Genomic DNA, 13,821 nt, shown 5'->3' on the forward strand with positions numbered 1-13,821 from the left:
TAGGATGGATTATGCTGTCTGAATGATGCTATCCTACCATTAATGTGTCTCCATGTTCTCAGTTCTTGGGAAGGTAGCAAAGAGCTATGGGTGAGTCCACTTTGGTCAGAGCAATGCTAGTTTGAAGGCTCAGCTTGGTGTGTATGGCCTCAGGCAAGTTCCATTCACATAAGTGAGTATCCTTATCTGTCCAGTGGGATGATAACAATAGCAACAACATCCCTTATACTGGTGTAAAGATAAAGAAGCTAACTTATGAAATGTTTATAATGGTGACTAATAACATCATTCACCCAAAGGCTTATTATTATCATAATAGTTATTTTTTTTTAAGATTTTATTTACCTATTCATGAGACACACACACAGAGGCAGAGACACAGGCAGAGGGAGAAGCAGGCTCCATGCAGGGAGCCTAACATGGGACTCGATCCTGGGTCTCCAGGATCAGGCCTTGGGCTGATGGCAGCACTAAACCACTGAGCCACCTGGGCTGCCCGTATCACAGTAGTCATATTCCCTGTAAGTGCTCTGGTCATATGTGGTTCAGGAACTGCTGAGCTTTATTTATTTATTTTTTTAACCCTTTATTTTTTTATTATTATTTTTTTAATAATAAATTTATTTTTTATTGGTGTTCAATTTACCAACATACAGAATAACAACCAGTGCTCATCCCGTCAAGAGCCCCCCTCAGTGCCCGTCACCCATTCACCCCCACCCCCCGCCCTCCTCCCCTTCCACCACCCCTAGTTCACTTCCCAGAGTTAGGAGTCTTTATGTTCTGTCTCCCTTTCTGATATTTCCCACACATTTCTTCTCCCTTCCCTTATATTCCCTTTCACTATTATTTATATTCCCCAAATGAATGAGAACATACACTGTTTGTCCTTCTCCGACTGGCTTACTTCACTCAGCATAATACCCTCCAGTTCCATCCACATTGAAGCAAATGGTGGGTATTTGTCATTTCTAATGGCTGAGTAATATTCCATTGTATACATAAACCACATCTTCTTTATCCATTCATCTTTCGATGGACACCGAGGCTCCTTCCACAGTTTGGCTATTGTGGACATTGCTGCTAGAAACATCGGGGTGCAGGTGTCCCGGCGTTTCATTGCATCTGAATCTTTGGGGTAAATCCCCAACAGTGCAATTGCTGGGTCATAGGGCAGGTCTATTTTTAACTCTTTGAAGAACCTCCACACAGTTTTCCAGAGTGGCTGCACCAGTTCACATTCCCACCAACAGTGTAAGAGGGTTCCCTTTTCTCCACATCCTCTCCAACATTTGTGGTTTCCTGCCTTGTTAATTTTCCCCATTCTCACTGGTGTGAGGTGGGATCTCATTGTGGTTTTGATTTGTATTTCCCTGATGGCAAGTGATGCAGAGCATTTTCTCATGTGCATGTTGGCCATGTCTATGTCTTCCTCTGTGAGATTTCTGTTCATGTCTTTTGCCCATTTCATGATTGGATTGTTTGTTTCTTGGGTGTTGAGTTTAATAAGTTCTTTATAGATCTTGGAAACTAGCCCTTTATCTGACACGTCATTTGCAAATATCTTCTCCCATTCTGTAGGTTGTCTTATAGTTTTGTTGACTGTATCCTTTGCTGTGCCAAAGCTTCTTAGCTTGATGAAGTCCCAATAGTTCATTTTTGCTTTTGTTTCTTTTGCATTCGTGGATGAATCTTGCAAGAAGTTACTGTGGCTGAGTTCAAAAATGGTGTTGCCTGTGTTCTCCTCTAGGATTTTGATGGACTCTTGTCTCACATTTAAATCTTTCATCCATTTTGAGTTTATCTTTGTGTATGGTGAAAGAGAGTGGTCTAGTTTCATTCTTCTGCATGTGGATGTCCAATTTTCACAGCACCATCTATTGAAGAGACTGTCTTTCTTCCAGTGGATAGTTTTTCCTCCTTTATCGAATATTAGTTGACCATAAAGTTCAGGGTCCACTTCTGGGTTCTCTCTTCTGTTCCATTGATCTATGTGTCTGTTTTTGTACCAGTAACACACTGTCTTGATGACCACAGCTTTGTAGTACAACCTGAAATCTGGCATTGTGATGCCCCCAGATATGGTTTTCTTTTTTAAAATTCCCCTGGCTATTCGGGGTCTTTTCTGATTCCACACAGATCTTAAGATTATTTGTTCCAACTCTGAAGAAAGTCCATGGTATTTTGATAGGGATTACATTAAATGTGTACATTGCCCCGGGTAACATTGACATTTTCACAATATTAATTCTGCCAATCCATGAGCATGGAATATTTTTCCATCTCTTTGTGTCTTCCTCAATTTCTTTCAGAAGTGTTCTATAGATTTTAGGGTATAGATCCTTTACCTCTTTGGTGAGGTTTATTTCTAGGTATCTTACGCTTTTGGGTGCAATTGTAAATGGGATTGACTCCTTAATTTCTCCTTCTTCAGTCTCATTGTTAGTGTATAGAAAAGCCACTGATTTCTGGGCATTGATTTTGTATTCTGCCACGCTACCAAATTGCTGTATGAGTTCTAGCAATCTTGGGGTGGAGGCTTTTGGGTTTTCTAGGTAGAGTATCATGTCATCGGCGAAGAGGGAGAGTTTGACTTCTTCTTTGCCAATTTGAATGCCTTTAATGTCTTTTTGTTGTCTGATTGCTGAGGCTAGGACTTCCAGTACTATGTTGAATAGCAGTGGTGAGAGTGGACATCCCTGTCTTTTCCTGATCTTAGGGGAAAGGCTCCCAGTGCTTCCCCATTGAGAATGAGATTTGGTGTGGGCTTTTGGTAGATGGCTTTTAAGATGTCGAAGAATGTTCCCTCGATCCCTACACTCTGAAGAGTTTTGATCAGGAATGGATGCTGTATTTTGTCAAATGCTTTCTCTGCATCTAATGAGAGGATCATATGGTTCTTGGTTTTTCTCTTGCTGATATGATGAATCACATTGATTGTTTTACAAGTGTTGAACCAGCCTTGTGTCCCAGGGATAAATCCTACTTGGTCATGGTGAATAATTTTCTTAATGTACTGTTGGATCCTATTGGCCAGTATCTTGTTGAGAATTTTTGCATCCATGTTCATCAGGGATATTGGTCTGTAATTCTCCTTTTTGGTGGGGTCTTTGTCTGGTTTTGGAATTAAGGTGATGCTGGCCTCATAGAACGAATTTGGAAGTACTCCATCTCTTTCTATCTTTCCAAACAGCTTTAGTAGGATAGGTATGGTTTCTTCTTTAAACGTTTGATAGAATTCCCCTGGGAAGCCATCTGGCCCTGGACTCTTGTGTCTTGGGAGGTTTTTGATGACTGCTTCAATTTCCTCCCTGGTTATTGGCCTGTTCAGGTTTTCTATTTCTTCCTGTTCCAGTTTTGGTAGTTTGTGGCTTTCCAGGAATGCGTCCATTTCTTCTAGATTGCCTAATTTATTGGCATATAGCTCTTCATAATATGTTTTTAAATCGTTTGTCCTTGGTGTTGGTAGTGATCTCTCCTTTCTCATTCATGATTTTATTAATTGAGTCTTCTCTCTCCTCTTTTTAATAAGGCTGGCTAATGGTTTATCTATCTTATTAATTCTTTCAAAGAACCAACTCCTGGTTCTGTTGATCTGTTCCACTGTTCTTCTGGTCTTGATTTCATTGAGTTCTGCTCGAATCTTAATTAACTCTCTTCTGCTGGGTGTAGGATCCATCTGCTGTTTTTTCTCTAGCTCCTTTATGTGTAAGGTCAGCTTTTGTATTTGAGTTCTTTCCAGTTTTTGAATGGATGCTTGTATTGCGATGTATTTTCCCCTTAGGACTGCTTTTGCTGCATCCCAAAGATTTTGAACAGTTGTATATTCATTCCATTAGTTTCCATGAATGTTTTTAATTCTTCCTTAATTTCCTGGTTGACCCTTTCATCTTTTACCGGGATAGTCCTTAACCTCCACGTGTTTGAGGTCCTTCCAAACTTCTTGTTGTGATTTAGTTCTAATTTCAAGGCATTATGGTCTGAGAATATGCAGGGGACGATCCCAATCTTTTGGTATCGGTTCAGACCCGATTTGTGACCCAGTATGTGGTCTGTTCTGGAGAAAGTTCCATGTGCACTTGAGAAGAATGTGTATTCAGTTGAGTTTGGATGTAAAGTTCTGTAGATATCTGTGAAATCCATCTGGTCCAGTGTATCATTTAAAGCTCTCATTTCTTTGAGATGTTGTGCTTAGAAGACCTATCTAGCATAGAAAGAGCTAGATTGAAGTCACCAAGTATAAGTGTATTATTATCTAAGTATTTCTTCACTTTGGTTATTAATTGATTTAAATATTTGGGAGCTCCCACATTTGGGGCATATATATTGAGGATTGTCAAGTCCTCTTGTTGGATAGATCCTTCAAGAATGATATAGTGTCCCTCTTCATCTCTCACTACAGTCTTCGGGGTAAATTTTAGTTTATCTGATATAAGGATGGCTACCCCTGCTTTCTTTTGAGGACCATTTGAATGGTAAATGGTTCTCCAACCTTTTATTTTCAGGCTGTAGGTGTCCTTCTGTCTAAAATGAGTCTCTTGTACACAGCAAATAGATGGGTCCTGCTTTTTTATCCAGTCTGAAACCCTGCACCTTTTGATGGGGTCATTAAGCCCGTTCACGTTCAGAGTTACTATCGACAGATATGAGTTTAGTGTCATCATGACATCTATTCAGTCCTTGTTTTTGTGGATTGTTCCACTGAACTTCTTCTTAAAGGGGAATTTTAAGAGTCCCCCTTAAAATTTCTTGCAGAGCTGGTTTGGAGGTCACATATTCTTTCAGTTCCTGCCTGTCTTGGAAGCTCTTTATCTCTCCTTCCATTTTGAATAGAGCCTTGCTGGATAAAGTATTCTTGGTTGCATGTTCTTCTCATTTAGGACCCTGAATATATCTTGCCAGCCCTTTCTGGCCTGCCAGGTCTCTGTGGAGAGGTCTGCTGTTACCCTAATACTCCTCCCCATAAAGGTCAGGGATTTCTTGTCTCTTGCTGCTTTAAGGATCTTCTCTTTATCTTTGGAATTTGCAAGCTTAACTATTAGATGTCGAGGTGTTGAATGGTTTTTATTGATTTTAGGGGGGGAAATCTCTATTTCCTGGATCTGAATGCCTGTTTCCCTTCCCAGATTAGGAAAGTTTTCAGCTATGATTTGTTCAAATACATATTCTGGCCCTCTGTCCCTTTCGGCGCCCTCGGGAACCCCAATTAAACGTAGGTTTTTCTTCCTCAGGCTGTCGTTTATTTCCCTTAATCTATCCTCAGGGTCTTTTAATCATTTGTCTGTTTTTTCCTCAGTTTCCCTCTTTGCCATCAACTTGTCTTCTATGTCACTCACTTGTTCTTCCACCTCGTTAACCCTCGTCGTTAAGACTTCTAGTTTGGATTGCATCTCCTTCAATTGATTTTTAATTTCTGCTTGATTAGATCTAAATTCTGCAGTCATGAAGTCTCTTGAGTCCTTTATGCTTTTTTCTAGAGCCACCAGTAGCTGTATAATAGCGCTTCTGAATTGGCTCTGACATTGAATTGTATCCAGATTTTGTAACTCTGTGGGAGAGAGGACTGTTTCTTTCTTTTGAGGTGAGGTTTTCCTTCTAGTCATTTTGCTCAGTGCAGAGTGGCCAAAAACAAGTTGTATTGGGAAAAGGAGAAAAAGAGAGAGAGAGAAGGAAAGAAAAGAGAAAAAGAAAAAAGAAAAAAGGAAGAAAAAAAGGAAAAGAGAGAAGAAAAAGAGAAAGAAAAAGAAAGAAAGGGAAAAAAGGTGGGGGAAGCAAACAGAAATGAAAAAGAAAAAAGAAAAAAAGAAAAAAGAAAAAACCACGGGGGAGTATCTTCTGATTCTGTACACTTTAAGTCCCTTGACTTCCCCTGGACCTGGTCCGTCTAGCAGGTCTTCTGGGGGAGGGGCTTGTGCTGATTTTCAGGTGTTAGCACTTGGGGGAGCTGCTCTGCCCCCTGCCTGGTGCAGGGCTCCGTGGGGGTTGTTTACCCCGTGAGGCCGCAGGAGGAACAACTGCAGTGGCGGCGGCAGCTCTGGAGCCCTGGAGTCAGCCCCCGCAGGAACTCCGGAGCTCTCGGTCTGCAGGGCCTGGAGGCTCCGGGGCGGGGCCGCTGATCTGCTCAGCTGGGGCAGGAGCGTCCTCGCTGTCCTGGGCCCTCCCGGCCTCTGCCTGTCCCGGGGGGAGGCCGGATCCTGGGCTGTGTCCCGGCGCCCTGTGCTCCGAGGCCTGCGCTGTTGGATTCGCGCTCCCGCCCCGCAGCCCCCTCCGCGGAGCTGCCCCCGAGGCCCCCGAGCTGCTCCCGCCCCGCAGCCCCCTCCGGGGAGCCGCCCCCGATGCCCCCCGAGCTGCTCCGGGTCCCCTGTGCGCGCTGCAGCCCTTAGGGAGCTCGGCGCACTGTCCCGGGGCGCAGGTGTCTGTTAGTGTCCCCGGGAGCCCGAGGGCATCCCCGCCCTCCTGGGTCCTGCTCCAACTCCCTGCGGGCCCCTTTCCCCCGGGAAGGTCGGTGCAGCTCCTGCTCCTCCGGGACGGGGCTCTCCTGTCCTGGGGACACTCGCCCCGGCCTCAGCCCGGCTCCTCGCGGGGCCCCTCCCCCTTGGAGGCCTTTTGTTTCTTTATTTCTTTTTCCCCGTCTTCCTACCTTGAAAGAAGCGCGAACTCTTCTCACTGTAGCGTTTCAGCTGTTCTCTCTTTAAACCTCAGGCCGAATTCGTAGATTTTCAGGATGATTTGAAGGTTATCTAGGTAATTTGGTGGGGACAGGTGATTTGGGGACCCTACTCTTCCGTCATCTTGCCCCTCCCTCCCAACTGCTGAGCTTTAAAGGTGGGTTGCTTTGTGGTGTCTTTGTGTGGCACTTGTGGGTTTAATTTCTTTCATCAAGGTGCCATTCTGGAAGGAAAGAGAGTTGTATAGTCCACAGTGTCCTATACACAGAGTGAGTGAGTTTGTGCCTGTAGTTTTTGGGAGTAGAGACATAAAAGAATATTTCAAAGTCCTTTCCCTATTATTGTCTATCCCACCACAACAAACAATACTGCCTGTTTTTTAAAAATAAATTTAAAATTTTATTTTTCATCAATAACCTGACCTTTATTTTTATAATTCAGTCACTTTTTCCAGTCTAGTCTTTATTCAGAAGCTCCTAATAAGTTAACCAACTGCTGGCATCCTACTCACACAGAATGAAAATGTGGAGGATATTTGGGAAAAAATAAAATATGAGTGTTTACCTTAAAATTGATGCTGTGGTACATTCTGGGGGTAAGATGCCAGATAATGTGTAGACGATTCTTGCCTCACACCGATTATAGTCTAGTGTGGGATTTGGAGAATAATAAGTCAACTATAATGAAGGGCAATATATCATATGATTGGAAGGTGTCTAGACACCGACGGGGTGCTTTCTTGAAACCCAGGAGAAGAGGGATGTGTTCTTAGAAAAAGTGGTACCTCAAATAAGAGCTTTAACAGAAGAGGACTAGAAGTAGGAGAAAAAGTGTATATGGGGGAAGTTGAAAAACCTACGTATTGTGAATGTGATGAGGGAGCAGCATTCACTCAGACTGGAGAGGCAATAAAGGCTAGACTAGTAGGAGTGGTCTTGTAGCTCATGCTCAGGAGTTGGTCTTTATGTTAAAAAACAAAAATAAAACAAAACAATAATTGAGAATCACTGAGTGATTCAAAGTAGAAGTATTATGGAATTGGGGATTTCAGCCTTACTCTGACTGCAGTGGATTGGAAGAGAGGGATTCTGTCAAAGATGCTGCAACTGAACTGCTCTGGACTGAGAGCTGCGGTAACAAGAGTGTACAGTGTCCAGGCCTCAGAGAGATAATCCATAGCCCTGGGTGATCTACCAGATGAGTGATGGGAGGGTGAAGCAGAGTCTTCAAGTTTGTGTCTCCCTGTTTGCACAGACACTTCACAAAATGGGAATACAGAAGGAAGCACTTCTGGGTTGGTGGAGACAGTCCACCATTTAATTTGGGGACCAAGTGAGAAGTTTCTACAGGACCTCATAGTATACAGGTCTGTTAGGCAGATGGACTTCTGCAAACTTCACACCTTATTGAATCACTCATAGTCAATTGCTGCCAAATACAAATGTATGCAATTTTTTAAATCTGGAAAACAAAAAGAACTTTCAGGAAATTTTCAGTTTTTTAAAAAAAATTACAGTGACTAATCCATCTAGGCACAAATTAAGGCTATATGATACCTAGAATGTTGTAAGGATTTGGGAAACAATTCATTTTGTTTTGCATTCATTCATTTATAATTAGAGTCACTGTTCACATGAGGTACATGAATTATCAATCTATTTAAGAAGTTTAAGATAGCTTGTTCTCAAAACTGAGACTGGTCTGAAGATATTTTTACAGTTCATGTTTATTTATTTATTTTTTAAAAGATTTTACTTATTTATTCATGAGAGACACAGAGAGAGAGAGGCAGAGACACAGGCAGAGGGAGAAGCAGGCTCCATGCACCGGGAGCCCGACGTGGGACTCAATCCCGGGTCTCCAGGATCACGCCCTGGGCCAAAGGCAGGCGCCAAACCGCTGTGCCACCCAGGGATCCCTACAGTTCATGTTTATTTTTTTTTTTTATTTTTTTTTTCTTCTTCTTTTTTTTTTTTTTTTTATTGGTGTTCAATTTACTAACATACAGAATAACACCCAGTGCCCGTCACCCATTCACTCCCACCCCCCGCCCTCCTCCCCTTCTACCACCCCTAGTTCGTTTCCCAGAGTTAGCAGTCTTTACGTTCTGTCTCCCTTTCTGATATTTCCCACACATTTCTTCTCCCTTCCCTTATTTTCCCTTTCACTATTATTTATATTCCCCAAATGAATGAGAACATATAATGTTTGTCCTTCTCCGACTGACTTACTTCACTCAGCATAATACCCTCCAGTTCCATCCACGTTGAAGCAAATGGTGGGTATTTGTCATTAAAGGCATTCAAATTGGCAAAGAAGAAGTCAAACTCTCCCTCTTCGCCGATGACATGATACTCTACATAGAAAACCCAAAAGTCTCCACCCCAAGATTGCTAGAACTCATACAGCAATTCGGTAGCGTGGCAGAATACAAAATCAATGCCCAGAAGTCAGTGGCATTTCTATACACTAACAATGAGACTGAAGAAAGAGAAATTAAGGAGTCAATCCCATTTACAATTGCACCCAAAAGCATAAGATACCTAGGAATAAACCTCACCAAAGATGTAAAGGATCTATACCCTAAAAACTATAGAACACTTCTGAAAGAAATTGAGGAAGACACAAAGAGATGGAAAAATATTCCATGCTCATGGATTGGCAGAATTAATATTGTGAAAATGTCAATGTTACCCAGGGCAATATACACGTTTAATGCAATCCCTATCAAAATACCATGGACTTTCTTCAGAGAGTTAGAACAATTTATTTTAAGATTTGTGTGGAATCAGAAAAGACCCCGAATAGCCAGGGGAATTTTAAAAAAGAAAACCATAGCTGGGGGCATCACAATGCCAGATTTCAGGTTGTACTACAAAGCTGTGGTCATCAAGACAGTGTGGTACTGGCACAAAAACAGACACATAGATCAGTGGAACAGAATAGAGAATCCAGAAGTGGACCCTGAACTTTATGGGCAACTAATATTCGATAAAGGAGGAAAGACTATGCATTGGAAGAAATACAGTCTCTTCAATAAATGGTGCTGGGAAAATTGGACATCCACATGCAGAAGAATGAAACTAGACCACTCTCTTTCACCATACACAAAGATAAACTCAAAATGGATGAAAGATCTAAATGTGAGACAAGATTCCATCAAAATCCTAGAGAAGAACACAGGCAACACCCTTTTTGAACTCGGCCATAGTAACTTCTTGCAAGATACATCCACGAAGGCAGTTCATGTTTAGAGGTAAGAATAATGACATCTAATAAAATTAATAGAATTTCCCAACAGCAAAAGAGGAAACTGATTCCATTTTAGCTTGAATTAGTGAAATCTTCGACTGAGAGAAACTTAATCCAATGTGATATGTCAGTTATTATTGATGGATTTTTCAAATGTCTGATAGATTTTTTTAGATTTTATCTTTTTATAGGAAGTTATTTTATTCCAAGCTAAAGCAAACATTTTGAAGAGTATTTTATCTACACAAGTTATATAAAAATGATACAACTTTACAAATTATTAGAATATCTAAACATGGCCAAAAAAATGAATGTAGTATACCTATACATCTGTGACATCATAAAGCACAACTGATGAATATGTAGATTCCTGAAGTTTGGCTAGAAGTTTTGTGTCAGAATCCAGGAATCTGAACTTTTTCTGGAACTGTATAAGCATGAATTTTTAGTAGTTCGTCTGTCTACATGAATTTTACTTCTATGATTAGCTTTTTGCCATTATCAATTATATGAAAAGTCATGTTTCATTCCAGCATTTTCGTCCTTGTGTAATTATCCCTATGGTCCTCTTTTTTTCCTAGATCTGTTTAAAGGAAAATACAACCATTAATATCATTAAGTGTGACTGCCATATTTTTATGGTTAACGGAAAAGTAGATCAGGGTAAAAAAATAGTAATTTATTGTTAGAAAATAAATAATTAAATAATTTCAATATTACCTGCCTCCTTTTAAAGTATCCATGAGGAAATATTGTCAGGATTTACCTCTGTTCTCATTCTTGTTTTCTTATTCTTTTCTCTCCTCTGAAAATCAGCTTTAGTTCTAGGAAGTTGGTTAGTGGTCTCTGTTCTTGAAGATATTTCCACTTTAGTAACTGCCCTTGTAACTGGATTCTGAGCTTGCAAATAAACTCTATAAGGACATCTGTGTGGAGAACAATTGTTCACTAGATAAGTGTACAATTCCTATCTACAGCCCTGACCTCAGTCACTTTGACCCTCAAATTAGGTTGAGCCGAAACAATTCCATTTGTGAAGCCGTGTTGTAGCTTCAGCACATCCCACACCAGGAGTCTGAGATCAGATCTTCAGGCTCCTAAAGGACTACTCTGAGGTAATACAAACCATTTACCCTTTAAATTCTTACTGAATGTCTCAGATTGGAGAACTAAAAATGTTTTCTTCTGTTCACTGAAGCCTTTGGGAATGTACATTCCATTGAAGCAATTAGATAAGTTTGCTGTTGTACAGAAAGAAAGACCAGTAGGATGCTTGTAAGAAAGGTCACATGTGTACTTCCTTCAGAGTCTGAGCATGGGGTGGGGCGTGGGGAGCCCTTGTGTTCACTTTGAGTAAGATCCCTATTTCCTTTAGCTTACTTCTGAGGCTAAGGAGACTTAGCCAAGCCTGAGACAATCCCAAAGGATTTAGTGTTCTTTTAGGTGCCAGAAGTTTGTTTTTACTTTTGTCATGATTTCAAACTTCCAGAAGAATTGTAGTTTTGTACAAATAACTTTATATCCTGCATTATTTGAGAGCAGTTTGTGCCATCATACCCAAGTACCTTAGTGTACTTCCTACAAACAAGGTCATTCTCCTATATGACCATAATACAACTGTCAATATTATGAAGCTTGCATTTACACTGTACTATGACCTAATTCACACTTTCCATTCAAGTTGTAATTGTTGTCCCAGTGATCTTGCTTACAGCAAAAGGAGCCAATCTGGGATCATGTATGGCATTGATTTCTTGTATTTTTTTAGTCTCCTCAATCCAGAAAAGTTCCTCAGTCTTTACTTGACTTCTATGACTTTGATACCTTTGAGGAATACAGAATATTTTATAAAATAACCCAAATTCCTTAACATGGGCTTATCTGATCTTTCCTTATGATTAGGTAGGTAACACATCTTCGGCAGAAATAGAGAGATGGTGCTGTGTCCTCATTGCACCTTATCAGGAAGGCACAAGATGTCAGTTTGGCTCATTACAGGTGGTAATGTACTTTGATCACTTGATTAAGGTAGCATGTTCTGGGTTTCTCCACTTAAAGTTTCCTCTTCTTTCCTATTGTAATTAAGAAGTATTTTACAGAGGCAGTAAATGTAAATATCCCATTCCTTATTACTTTCTGTACTTGCTCTAGTACTTATTAATGTTTCTTGCTAAATTAATTGTAACTGGTTTTCTTTTAAAAAAAAATTTTTTTTTTAAATTTATGATAGTCACACAGAGAGAGAGAGAGGCAGAGACACAGGCAGAGGGAGAAGCAGGCTCCATGCACCGGGAGCCCAATGTGGGATTCGATCCGGGGTCTCCAGGATCGCGCCCTGGGCCAAAGGCAGGCGCTAAACCACTGCGCCACCCAGGGATCCCTGGTTTTCTTTTTTTAAAGATTTTTTTATTTATTTATTAGAGACAGAGAGAGAGAGAGAAGCAGGCTCCATGTAGGGAGCCCGACGTGGGACTCGATCCCAGGTCTCCAGGATCACACCCCGGCTAAACCGCTAAGCCACCGGGGCTGCCCAGTAATGATTTTCTAATTCCACTTTTCTTTCTACAGTTATTAGTTGGCATTTTACTTAAGGAAAAAAAAAACACTCTTTCTTCCTTTCTCTCTTTCTTCTTTCCTTTCCACCCTCCCTCGCCCTCCTTCCCTCTTTCTCTCTTATATTCAGTATGGATTCAATTGGTTACAATATATTAATATCATTATTTATTTATATGCTGAAGTTATACCAGATTTGTACTGTATGAACTCCTCCAGCTTGGCTTCTATGTATATTTTATTATTTAAAAATCTTTTTAATTTAAATTCAATTTAACTAACATATAGTATATTATTAGTTTCAGAGGTAGAATTCAGTGATTCATCAGTTGCATCAGTGCTCATTCCATCCAGTGCCCTCCTTAATGCCCATCATCCAGTTACCCCATCTCTCCACCCCCTCCAGCAAACCTCATTTTTTTTCCTAGAGTTAAGAGTCTTTTATGATTTGTCTCACTCTGTTTTCTTCTTATTTTTCCTTCCCTTCCCCTATGATTCTGTTTTATTTCTTAAATTCCACAGATGAGTGAAATCATATGACATTTGTCTTTTTCTGACTGGCTTATTTCACTTAGCCTAATACCCTCTAGTTCCACCCATGTCATTGCAAATGGCAAGATTTAATTCTTTTTGGTGGCTGAGTAATATTTATATATATAAAGATGTAATATCTTTATATCTAATATATATATATATATATATATATATATATATATATATATATATATATATTACATCTTCTTTATCCATTCATCTGTTGATGGACATCTGGGTTCTTTCCATATTTTGGCTATTATGGCCATTGCTGCTATAAACATTGGGGTGCATGTCCCCTACAAATCACACTGTTTGTATCCTTTGGATAAAGTCTACGTCCATTTTAAAGAAACATTTACTTTGAAGTAATTTTAGATTTACAGAAGGGCTGCAGCACAGTATAGAGCTTGTATGCTCTTCCCCTGTCTTCTACTATGGTTAAAACTTTATGTAACCATGGGTTTCTATCCTTTTGGCCTGTCCCCATCATTCTTTGAAAAATTTCTTGCTTCTTCCTTTTTTTTTTTTTGCTTCTTCCTTTTTAAAAAAGATTTTATTTATTTATTCATGAGAGAGAGACACACACACACAGAGGCAGAGACACAGGCAGAGGGAGAAGCAGGCTCCATGCAGGGAACCTGACTCGGGACTTGATCCTGGGTCTCCAGGATCACATGGTGGGTTGAAGGCAGGCGCTAAACCATTGAGCCACCCAGGGATCCCCCACTTTCTTGCTTCTTAATGCAAGCTATTCCAAAATCATCTTATCCTTCTCTTATTTATTTATTTGTTTATGAGACAGAGAGAGTGC

This window comes from Canis aureus, chromosome 37 (genome assembly GCF_053574225.1).
Source record: "Canis aureus isolate CA01 chromosome 37, VMU_Caureus_v.1.0, whole genome shotgun sequence".
Lineage (NCBI taxonomy): Eukaryota > Metazoa > Chordata > Mammalia > Carnivora > Canidae > Canis > Canis aureus.